The sequence below is a fragment of the Mytilus galloprovincialis genome, chromosome 1, assembly GCF_965363235.1.
Source record: "Mytilus galloprovincialis chromosome 1, xbMytGall1.hap1.1, whole genome shotgun sequence".
Classification (NCBI taxonomy): Eukaryota; Metazoa; Mollusca; class Bivalvia; order Mytilida; family Mytilidae; genus Mytilus; species Mytilus galloprovincialis.
In genome coordinates this window covers 82,400,200-82,413,041 of record NC_134838.1, presented here as the reverse complement: position 1 = coordinate 82,413,041, position 12,842 = coordinate 82,400,200, and the positions used below count along the sequence as shown (strand labels likewise).

General features: G+C 33.0%; 1 long non-coding RNA gene across 4 annotated transcripts; it reads left to right on the top strand.

The window, feature by feature from the left end:
* Positions 1-283: 283 nt before the first annotated feature.
* On the top strand, positions 284-11,353 carry LOC143041980 (uncharacterized). Of its 4 annotated transcripts, none has more exons than XR_012967855.1 (5): positions 284-448; positions 1,850-1,875; positions 2,720-2,768; positions 8,323-8,422; positions 10,071-11,353. It is a non-coding gene; the product is annotated as an uncharacterized LOC143041980 (long non-coding RNA). The 4 variants fall into 4 exon arrangements; XR_012967856.1 differs by lacking the exon at positions 284-448 and adding an exon at positions 466-691; XR_012967852.1 differs by lacking the exon at positions 1,850-1,875 and having other exon boundaries at positions 308-448.
* The last annotated feature ends 1,489 nt before the right edge of the window (positions 11,354-12,842 follow it).

Genomic DNA, 12,842 nt, shown 5'->3' with positions numbered 1-12,842 from the left:
GAACAATTACAATCATTAACTAGGAATGCGAATTGTGTAATTTTAAAACTAATTATAACAATTAGTTTCTACAATCGTAAATTTGCGTGACATTTAAACAAAAGGAAAATGAACAGTATAGGAATATTTATTTAGAAAGTGAATAGATGTAAGTTTACATATATGTACATTTGTTTTTTTAGAATATTCAAACTAAAGCAGTGAATGTGATTAAGGATAAAAAAAGAAAACTCATGACTGAGATGACAGGGTTTGAACGATTGATTCAACACTATTGCGACCTAAAATAATAAAGCGAAAACATTAAATGTTTGTAAATATATATGATCTTTCCGTTTTAAAGTGAAAAATAAAATTGCATCCGACAATTTCTTCCTGGTTTCAATGAACTACATTATAACTAACACCGATATTATTACGCATAGGAGATGAAATTCAATTTAAGAGGGTAAGCCAATCTAAATGATGTATGCACTTAGACAGTATTTTTAAATACTGTATTTGTGCATACATTTAGCTTCTTAAAAATTTTCGTGAATGTGAGAAGACTGACTTGATCAAAGACTTCATTTGGAAATAATGCTTTTTCCCCTATGCATATGCTAATTCTGTGTTATTGATAACCATATGATTTGTTTTTTTTTCTTTTATTTATAAGGACTAATAGATACATTTTTGATAAATGTTGAAGGTAAGAACCTCAGTTTTGTACATATTTTTCAAGTTTTCTTCTGTAAGCAGAAAATATTAACATCTTTTATTATTGATATTAATGTGACTGCGACATCCTTCACACCATTTGGCAATGCTTGTTTTCTTATGAATTAACACAATTTTATTAGGACGTTTACCGAAGAAAAAAATATACTTAAATAACAAACTTCGAGAAAAATTCAAAACAGAATTTCCGTAATCAAAAGGCAAAATCAAAAGTTCAAACATATCAAACGAATGGATAACAACAGAGGGACGAAAGATACCAGAGGGACAGTCAACTGTCATATACCTGACTTGGTACATGCATTTTCTTATGTAGAAAGGGGTAGATCAAACCTGGTTTTATATCTAGCTAAACACCCCACTTGTATGACAATCGCAATTAGCATTTACAAACGCATTTGTCATCTGTCAAACATATGTGACCAGCCACGACATATCAAGGCTTATGGAGGTAGAACGTCTTTGTGAGAAAAACGCCATTAACTATATGTGACTAGCCACTTCCAAGCTTAGGAGGGTACACTGTCTAAAATTAGCTTTTTGTATATTTATCTAGAATATCCCGAAACAAACCTCTCTGTCATGTTATTATGACATATTTGTTTAATAGCAATGAAACGAGTCATTTCGAATATCGGTATGAAAATGAGACTGTTCTATGACGGCTTTTATTTATTGAAGGCACTAATTTATAAAATACAAAATTATTGTATTTATTGGCTCTTAGTAATGTTCAAAAGCGTATTTGAATAAAATTTCAAAGACTTAAATTTACTTTAATACAAACAATTCTTAGCTCTTTTTAGAACATGTAATTTAAACTTGTTGAAATGAAGTTAAATTAGATTAAAGTAAGCTTTAAGATTTTGTTTTTTTAATTCGTCTTTTAATTAGATTTATCATGCATGTCTCTAAACATAGTATGCGACGCGTATCAGTTTATAGGTAGGTGTTCTCATATATGCATTTGATACGGTGCATTTATTATGGATATATTTCAGACTCCATTTATGAAAGTTAATTTATAAAGCAGAGCATTTTTTTAGAACATGTTATTTAAACTTGTTGAAATGAAGTTAGTTTAAAACTTGTCAAAGTAAGCTTAAAGAATTCCTTTTTTTTATTTTAGATTTATTATGCATGTCTCTATACTTAGTAAGTATGCGACGCGTAACAGTTTATAAGTAGGTGTTCTCTTATATGCATTTTATACAGTGCATTTGTTAAGGATATAGTTTAGATTTCATTTATGAAAGGACATTTATAGAGCAGAAATTTGATTTTTTTTTTGTATCAATTCAAAATGTAGATTCAAATATTCAAACGATAAAGTAAAACTTCTTCAAAACTTATATATGATGTATAGTTCGGCGTCAGCAAAAAAGAAGCCAAGGCAAGTGTTTATCTCTTCTTCACAAATACGTATTTCATTGAATCTCGATATTTATCATGTTTATAATTTTTCTTACAATGACGTTCTACCTTCATAAGCCTGCACATGTCATGGCCGGTCATACATATGAAAATGAAACAACAGCTAATATACAACGATAGTTTTGATGTTTTTATCTAATTTTGAGACGATACAATTCAATGTCTATCAATATGAAAAAGAAAACTGTATTAAAGCATCACATGAACTCTTAAGGAACGACACAGGATCAAAACATAACAGAAGCGTCCTTTGCTATGCACGGATGCATGACCCTATTCAGGATTATTGACACAATCGGGAAGAAGACAAAACTGGCCAATTTATAGATCTAAAACAAGAAATTTGTATCTAGTTCCGATTACGTAGATAAATCAAAAGTTTTGATATTATCGCAAACTTTCAATTAATGTGATTGAATATTTTAAAGAAGATATTTCGAATACATTTGTTGTTTCCTATAGTTATTGTGACACTCGTTTGGCATACATTAGATTTAAGAACGAGCGGTATCAGATTTCAGTTGTAAGCATAATAACCGATTACAAAACCAGATTTCTTTTTCAGGATCCTAATTCTAGAGGAAATGACTCTCTGAAAAAACATTTATAAATTAGTAAGTTTGATACCCTTTTGAATTCATATATTATTTAATCAGTTTTGAACCAATGTAATACATATAATTTCATAATACCAAATTTAAAACTAAAAATCGTGAGTATGTCTTTCGCTAGTACAGTAAATATTTTTTTTTTAATATTTGAAAAAGGTTTCAACTACTTAAAGACGAATTCATTTTAAGACAAAATATATCCAAGGACCATCAATGAACATATGAATTCATTTCACGTACTATTGTCATCTAAAAGACATCTTTTACTTTGCCAAATAAGCAGAGGTTTTACTAGTCATACAACTAGGTTCGATCCATCTTTTTTTTCTGAAAATTTTCTGTACTTGTTTAGGAATATGGTACTAGTAGTTGCTATCACAAAGTCCGTTCTATGTAAATTGGCGTTTGTTTTCGTAGCAGTTCAGTGTTTCTATTGTTTCGTTTTTTCCCTCTCATAGTTGATGGGTTTCCCTCAGGTTTGGTTTGTGACCCGGATGTGTTTCAGTTAAATCGACTCATGATTATTGAACAATGGTATACTACTATTGCCTTTATTAAAACAAAAATGCCAAAGCAAATATAAATAGATCATGTCACGACAACTTTACTGTTTATCTCATTGTACTAGGAGACGGTAAAAGAGAAACGGTTCTTGTAATCGCTATTTATATGAAATGCTTACTGCAAGTTATCATGACGCATCCTCCATTCTATTTTAATTTTACTTTAGATTTGTGAAAATGTACTGTAAAGAGATTAACCAGGACTGTACTATATAAATTTACTACTTATTATAACAATTTTCTCCTTATTCAATTACGTAATGTGACATTTTACCAAAACTAAAGCTAATACTAAAACGTTTCACATGTTTCATGAAGAATTCACAGATGTAAGTTTTTAATCATATATTGAATAAAATTGAGAATGGAAATGGGGAATGTGTCAAAGAGACAACAACCCGACCAAATAAAAACCAACAGCAGAGGGTCACCAACAGGTCTTCAATGTAGCGAGAAATTCCCGCACCCGGAGGCGTCCTTCAGCTGGCCCCTAAACAAATATATACTAGTCCAGTGATAATGAACGCCATACTAATTTCCAAATTGTACACAAGAAACTAAAATTAAAATAATACAAGACTAACAAAGGCCAGAGGCTCCTGACTTGGGACAGGCGCAAAAATGCGGCGGGGTTAAACATGTTTGTGAGATCTCAACCCTCCCCCTTTACCTCTAACCAATGTAGTAAAGTAAACGCATAACAATACGCACATTAAAATTCAGTTCAAGAGAAATCCGAGTCTGATGTCAGAAGATGTAACCAAAGAAAATAAACAAAATGACAAAAATACATAAATAACAACAGACTACTAGCAGTTAACTGACATGCCAGCTCCAGACTTCAATTAAACTGACTGAAAGATTATGATTTTATCATATGAACATCAGGCACAATCCTTCCCGTTAGGGGTTTAGTATCATACCATCATAACATATATGAGAAGAACATAACCCGTGTCATGCCAACAACTGTTTTAAAAAAAAAAAATGTGTTTAGTTCCGATGCAAAGACCTTATCAGTGACTCAATATTAACGCCAAAATATGCAATCTTTAATGACTTGACAACAGTATCGTAATTATATCCCTTCTTAATAAGTCTATTCAAAGGTTTTGTAAGTTTCTGAGGTGAATACTGACACCTTTGTGCTTTATAAAGAATATTACCATAAAAAATTGGATGTGAAATACCTGAACGTATTAGAAGTCTGCATGTTGAGCTATATTTACGAATGATGTCTTTATACCGATGATAAAATTTAGTAAATGTTTTGACTAGTTTGTGATATCGAAAACCCTGGTGTAATAATTTTTCAGTAATACATAAATTTCTCTCGTTAAAATCTAAAACATTGTTACATACACGAGCGAATCGTACAAGTTGAGATATATAAACACCGTAGGATGGTGACAAGGGAACGTCACCATCTAAAAACGGATAATTAACGATAGGAAATGAAAAATCATCCCTTTTATCATAAATTTTAGTATTCAGCTTTCCATAAAATGAACGAAGTTTATTAGAGATAAAACCAACATAATAGATTGTCTTTTGAAAATAATATAATAAGTGGGGTAACCCCGGGGTTTGAGATTGACCAAACGATACCGTATAACTTTCATAATAATGTTCAAGATGTAGTTCAAAGTACAGTTCTGATGCAGAAATATAAAAACATTTAATGTTATAACTTCCATTAGGTCAAACTATATCCTAGTGGACTTACTAACTGGAGAGCCACACTAACCCAGTAGCCAGTATAGTGAAACTACGGATATTGTTTGATTAAAATGTGTTGCATATAATGAATATCCCAGGTGCATAGATCTGATTCCGGGATTAGTTTATTTTTGAATTTTTGTTTTGCATTTTATTACCTTTTCAACCTTTTAATTAGATTTTGGATTTCGATATATATTGTGGAAGAATCAATAGTCATCGAACAACACTGCTTAGGGACGACATCAAAACATCAATGAAGGATGAAAAACTTTATTCAAATAGTTTGGGGGTGGGGATGTCAGTTTTGTTTAATTGACATCGATTTCTTATATAACTTATTGGTCAATCAATTTTTCCCATATTTTAAAAGCTAAGAAGGGTAGAGGGTCAGTGAAAAAACTATATGAATTATATTTTTTTATCCTACATTGAACTTTTGATGTCGTCCTTTACAAACTTTGCATTTTTAACCCCAGGAACATGTTATCTTGGCTCTACTTGGCAAACACTTACGAAATTCGAGATGCTCCGTCCTCTTCAACTTCGTATTTTAAAACATTTAGTATTAAAAAAAGACTTTTCTACACTTTACACAAGTATAGCCCATTTCAAACTAAAATAAAAATTGAAAGAGTTGGTATTGCTTTGTTTCATAAAAAAGAATGGCAAACGTAGATACAAGTATCTTGTCTTGGGGAGGGATACATCCTTCTTTGTAAAGAATCCTTCTGTTACGTTTGGAGGACGTGTTTTTCAACAGACTGTCGGCATTCCAATGGATACCAATTGTGTCCCTCTTCCTGCCGACCTGTTCCTTTATATTATGAAGCTGACTTCATACAGGAACTTCTTAGGAAGAAAGATAAGAATTTATAAATATCCTTTAACTTTACTTTCCGCTATATAGATGATGTTCTCTCAATGAATAATTCACATCTATACCATTGAACTAGAGATAAGGATACAACAGATACAATTAAGTCTGCCTCATATAAAAAAGAAGATGTGGTATGATTGCCAATGAGACAACTGTCCACAAGAGACCAAAATGACACAGATATTAACAACTATAGATCACCGTACGGCCTTCAACAATGAGCAAAGCCCATACCGCATAGTCAGCTATAAAAGGCCCGATAAAACAATGTAAATAATTAAAACGAGAAAACTAACGGCCTTATTTATATAAAAAAAAAATGAACGAAAAACAAATATGTAACACATAAACAAACGACAACCACTGAATTACAGGCTTCTGACTTGGGACAGGCACATACTTAAATAATGTGGCGGGGTTAAACATGTTAGCGGGATCCCAACCCTCACCCTAACCTGGGACAGTGGTATAACAGTACAACATAAGAACGAACTATAAAAATCAGTTCAAAAAGGCTTAACTCATCAGATGGACAAAAATACAAGTGGACGGGTACTTGTACATCCCGAAAACAAAAAGACACTAGGAGCAGATTTGAGAGTACTCGCAGTTGTCTGACAGCTAGTTCAAAGCCACTAACAACTAATAAAAAAATCATGCATCTAAGAATAAACTATCAATCGGTACACATCCAACCTCCAATGGATTTAGTGTAAAGACGTCATAAACAGCTAGAGAAAAACATGACCTTGTGCAATGCCAAGTTACAGGTATCGACAGATTGTAGATCCATGCATGTGTATATGTATATAACATACTAGTAATATTTAGTTTGCTTTTAATTTACTGATAACAAAATCATATCTTGACTTACATCTAGAAATTGACAATGAGAGTCGGTTGTAAACAAAACTTTACTACAAAAGAGATGATTTCAGCTTCCTAATCGTGAACTTTCCATTTCTATGTAGCAACATTCCAGCAGCGTCGGCATACGGAGTATATATCTCACAATTGATACGTTATACCGGGCTTGTATGTCCTATTATGATTTCCTTCATAGAGGATTGCTGCTTATTAGGGAGCTAATAAACCAAGATTTCTAAATGGAAAAGTTGAAATCATCCCTTCGTAAACTTTACGGACGCCATCACAAGTTGGTTGACCGTTAAATCGTTTCACAGATGATTTCGGACATGTTCCTTATGTCGTAACTACAATGTCATTCCCTTTTCATGAATGTGAATACCAAATTAGACTATTTACCGGATTTGTAATAATATGAGCAAAAATACCGGTGCCACATGTGGAGCAGGATCTGCTAACCCTTCCGGAGCACCTGAGATCACCCCCAGTATTTGGTGGGGTTCGTGTTACTTAGTCTTTGGTTTTCTATGTTATGTGTTATGTTTTGTGTTCTATTATTTGTCTGTTTGTCATTTTTTTTAGCCCTGGTGTTGTCAGTTTATTTCGATCTATGAGGTTGACTTTTCTTCTGGTATCTTTCGCCCTCCTTTATTAGCCGTTTTAACCATTTTGATTCGAACGTCACTGATGAGTGTTCTGTAGATGAAACGCGCGTTTGACGTATACAACTTTAAGCCTTATATCTATAATGAGTTTATTTATGAAATGCTTCTATTGCAATATGTCATCGACAATATACATCATATACTCCCCATTATGTCTCTATTATATTAATGAACTTCTGTCATTTATACAAAAGCCGTAAGGTATTCATCACAATCTCATGAAGTTTGCGTCACTGATGAGTCTTTTGTAGACGAAACGTGCGTCTGGCGTAAATACAAAATGTAATCCTGGTATCTATGTTGAGTTTATATCTAATAGCATTCCTCATGTACGACTGAATTTTACATTCAATACTCAAAACAGTAAGATATCTAACCCCACCGATCTGAGGAACAAAATTTAAACTTTGATACAAAAAGAATCATTGATGCTTACAAATTAAAATGCATTAACAAACGAATGCGTAAAAAGACGTAATGCACAAGAGCTATACTGGGAAAAAATATCTCAAGATTGGATTTTTATGAAAACTTACATTTTAAGCAAGGTATTTATCATATATGGTTAGTTATATTTATCATTAATGGTTCGTTATATATGCTTTCAATTTAATGACGTGCTTTATTGTAGAAACTCCTCCTCTAATAAAGCTGCGTTTAATATCAGAACTTCCTTCAATGATAGCATGCTTCCTTGATGGTTATCTCTCATAAAGCTGTGATTTAATTGCAGAACTTCCGCCAATTATTGCATACTCCCTTGATGGCTATCTCTAATAAAGGTGAGTTTGATTGCAGAACTTTCTCAAAGTTTTGCATGCTCCCTTGATAGCTATCTTTAATAAAGCTCCTTTTAATTGCAGGACTTCCCCCAATGATTTCATGCTCCCTTGATGGCTATACATTTGTTCAATCCTGTCCAGTTGGTTGCTGTGGAAGCAGTTGTTGTCCAGAAAACGAATTGTAAGTAAAGTAACGAATAATAGATGAGAAAAGAGAAAACATTTAGTTGTTTTTGTCATTCTTCAACTAATAACTTCATGTACATATTTATCGTTTTTCTTATCTCCTGCACACAATATACGAAAGCATATATAAAAATAGTAGCACTCGGTGCATACGTCACGGTTTGAAACGCTGACAGTAACTAGGTTAATTCATCCGTTACCCAAAGAGTGTTTTCCAAAACTAATCGAACTTTAACACCAATTTAACGCAAATTAAAAATGTGCATCTAATATTTTTGAAAATTGTATGTTATATTTTCATGCTTGAAATGTGTCGAACAATTTCTTTTCATGTTCTAAAAAAGAAGCAACAGATATAAAAGCGACATTCATTCTAATGAGTAGAAATAAACTGACAACGTCATGGCTTAAAAAGAAAAAAGCCAAACAGCCAAACAATAGTACACTAAACACAACATAGAAAATTATAGACTGAGCACATGAAACCCATAATATCTGAGAGTGATCTTAGGGTCAACAGATACGGTCCCACATATGCCACCCGTCATGTTGCTCATGTTAGTACACATCTGGTAATAAGTTTAACTTGATAGGTCACATTCGGGGGAAAGGGGTTGGGATTTTGGTTACGACATTTGGAGAATATCCTCTATAATTTCTAAAATATATATTCCTTACCGGTCAACCTACTCGTGATGGCATACAAAGGAATAATTGCAACTTCACCTCTTTAAACTCTTTGTTTAGAACTTCCTTATAAGCAAGAAAATCATGATAGGAAATACAAGCTCTGGAATATCGTAACAGCTGTGAGATATATATACTCCGTTATCTAATTTGAGTCATCTGAAATCTTAGAGTGTTTTTTAACATTATTCAAATTTCTTTATAATTTTATACAGATCTAAAATATGCATCTCAAACTGATGACCGACTTACTTTTCCCCTTCGGTCATTTTTCTTATTTAATACTCTAGCGGTTACATAGTTTATATGTGTAATCTCTTATATAAAATTTTCCCTACTCTGCATTTGGGACATTAATATCCCAATTATGATTTCATTCAGCTAGCTACGAAAATCGAAGCCTCTATAAAATGTAAATATTGTCATGATTAGTTATATCTGGCTTCATCGCTTTAGAGATACAATCATTATTTAGTTTAAGAATGCATTCATGACATTATTCACGCCTTGTATTGGATCCTGAATCCCAAATATTACTTTATCCCAATACCTATCAAAACAAGAGGGAGATAAACAGTAAAATCACAAAAATACTGAACTCCGAAGAAAATTCAAAACGGAAAGTCCCTTATCAAATGACAAAATCAAAAGCTCTAACACATTAAACAAATGGACAACAACTGTCATATTCCTGAGTTGGTACAGGCATGTTCTTAGATAGAAAAGCCAACACAACATACAAATCTTGTTTTTATTTGGCGTCAGTTCTATCAAACTATATGTCATTTAGTCTGATAATTTTCTTTACATTCATAGTAAACATATATAAATGCATTTAATTGGTTGCGCCGTTGACAAAAGGCAGCGATTAGAACTTTTAGAATTTCCCATCTCTACCAGAGATCAGAGAACGAGAGTGTAAACCTAGTTAATCTTTTTATATGTATTCATTTCAGGTTTGGAGGTGAGTTAACAGGAATTATAACAGGATCGCTGGCGTTCTTGTTGTTTATCACAATTACTCTGATACTTGTTTGGTATAAATCAGATGATAGGAACAGAAGTAGATGGAAACATATTTCAATAGTATGACATGAAATAAGACAACCAACGACAAAACAGTTGAACATTTTCTTCCGACTTATTGATGTTCACATCGAGGCAATGTGACAGCTGATGATACTTGACCATTCTCCAAATAGATATAGGATCCAAATGATTAAAGACTTGCTTGGAAATATCAGACAAACATTCTGTTTAAGGAGATACATATCAATGCTGAAAAGTTATAAAAATTGAAAAGCAAAAATTATAACAATGTTCTCCAAAACATGACATTCTCTACTTGTATTTTTGTCCATCTGACGAGTTAAGCCTTTTTCAACTGATGTTTATAGTTCGTTCTTATGTTGTACTGTTATACCACTGTCCCAGGTTAGGGGAGGGTTGGGATCCCGCTAACATGTTTAACCCCGCCACATTATTTATGTATGTGCCTGTCCCAAGTCAGGAGCCTGTAATTCAGTGGTTGTCGTTTGTTTATGTGTTACATATTTGTTTTTCGTTCATTTTTTTATATAAATAAGGCCGTTAGTTTTCTCGTTTGAATTGTTTTACATTGTCTTATCGGGGCCTATGAGCTGACTATGCGGTATGGGCTTTGCTCATTGTTGAAGGCCGTACGGTGACCTATAGTTGTTAATGTCTGTGTCATTTTTGTCTTTTGTGGATAGTTGTCTCATTGGTAATCATACCACATCTTCTTTTTTATATTTTATAAACCGTGATCTAAGTGTGTTGTTTGACTTTAAATAAAGTTTTCTCATCGAAAGGGGAACTTATCAAGATATTACTTATTTCCCTCATCATATCCATTATTATTGTTTTGTAAACTGTAGAAAATATTTTATATAATATAGTTCCATTCATCTTCGCTCCTATCCGCAACAGTGTTATCAGAAATGATGGCTTAATCTGTCAAGGGTGGAGATGAGGGGAAATGATCGTTACCCTAGGCTAGCGAAGATGAGTTCCATTATCTTTCACAAAATATGTATGGCGACTTAAGTCATTACTAGATACTAGCCTTTTTAAAGTTTAAGATATTTTGGTTTTATAACTTAATGAGGACACATTTGCGTCTGATAACGAGCGACCAAACAGACCTTTTTTTGTTTTTAAAATAGTTAAATTCTTTTGGTATTTCTTCGTAAAAGGTATAAAAGGTATAAATACTGCATTTTAGAGCTATTATTATGTCCATGCTGATCAAAATCAAAATGCCTTGCTAGCAAAATTTGGTTAGATGTTTGCTTAATAAATGCAACAGTAGTATAACTCTGTTCGAAAGTCATAAATCGATTGAGGGAAAACAAAACCGGGTTACAAACTAAACTGAGGTAAACACATCAATTGAGTCACTGATAAGGTCTTTGCATCGAAACTAAACACATTTATTCTAAAAACAGTTATTGGCATGACACGGGTTATGTTCTTCTCATATATGTTATGATGGTATGATACTAAACCCCTAACGGGAAGGATTGTGTCTGATGTTCATATGATGAAATCATAATCTTTCAGTCAGTTTAATTGAAGTCTGGAGCTGGCATGTCAGTTAACTGCTAGTAGTCTGTTGTTATCTATGTATTATTGTCATTTTGTTTATTTTCTTTGGTTACATCTTCTGACATCAGACTCGGACTTCTCTTGAACTGAATTTTAATGTGCGTATTGTTATGCGTTTACTTTTCTACATTGGTTAGAGGTAAAGGGGGAGGGTTGAGATCTCACAAACATGTTTAACCCCGCCGCATTTTTGCGCCTGTCCCAAGTCAGGAGCCTCTGGCCTTTGTTAGTCTTGTATTATTTTAATTTTAGTTTCTTGTGTACAATTTGGAAATTAGTATGGCGTTCATTATCACTGGACTAGTATATATTTGTTTAGGGGCCAGCTGAGGGACGCCTCCGGGTGCGGGAATTTCTCGCTAAATTGAAGACCTGTTGGTGACCCTCTGCTGTTGTTTTTTATTTGGTCGGGTTGTTGTCTCTTTGACACATTCCCCATTTCCATTCTCAATTTTACATCAACTATGAGAGGAAAACAACGAAACAAAAGAAACACTGAAGTGCAACAAAAACAACTTTAAAACATAGTAATAAAGATTGACATCTAAATGCAATGGGTAGGCAGAGCAACAGTCTGTTTACATAAAGATTGACACCTAAATGCAATGGGTAGGCGGAGCAACAGTCTGTTTACATATTTCAAAGATTTGATTGAACAATGAATATCTTATTGTTTTACGTCAAATTAAATCAAATCAACAGATAGTTACTCCGCCTACCGATTCATTTGATGTTGGTTTAAAACAAGAAGATGTGGTATGATTGCAAATGCGACAACTGTCCACAAGAGACCAAAATGTCATGGTGTCAATCTCAACTACAATGTTTGAGGAAATTCCAAAAATAGTTTGCAAGTAAAGCATTTAAACTTTTGATGAAATGTGGGGTGAACCTCAGTGAAACAACGACCTAGCAAAAAAAAAACACCTTAAGGGCACATTAACATACAATTGACAGAATTGTGCTTCCTCAATAGTCTAAAGATCAAACTTGAAAAAAAGACATCAAATGAAGTCTTTGAAAAAATTGCAGTTTTTAGCATTCGATTATTTTGATTATGTTTTCGACAAACTGTGAACTGAGTTTAAAATAGAAATACA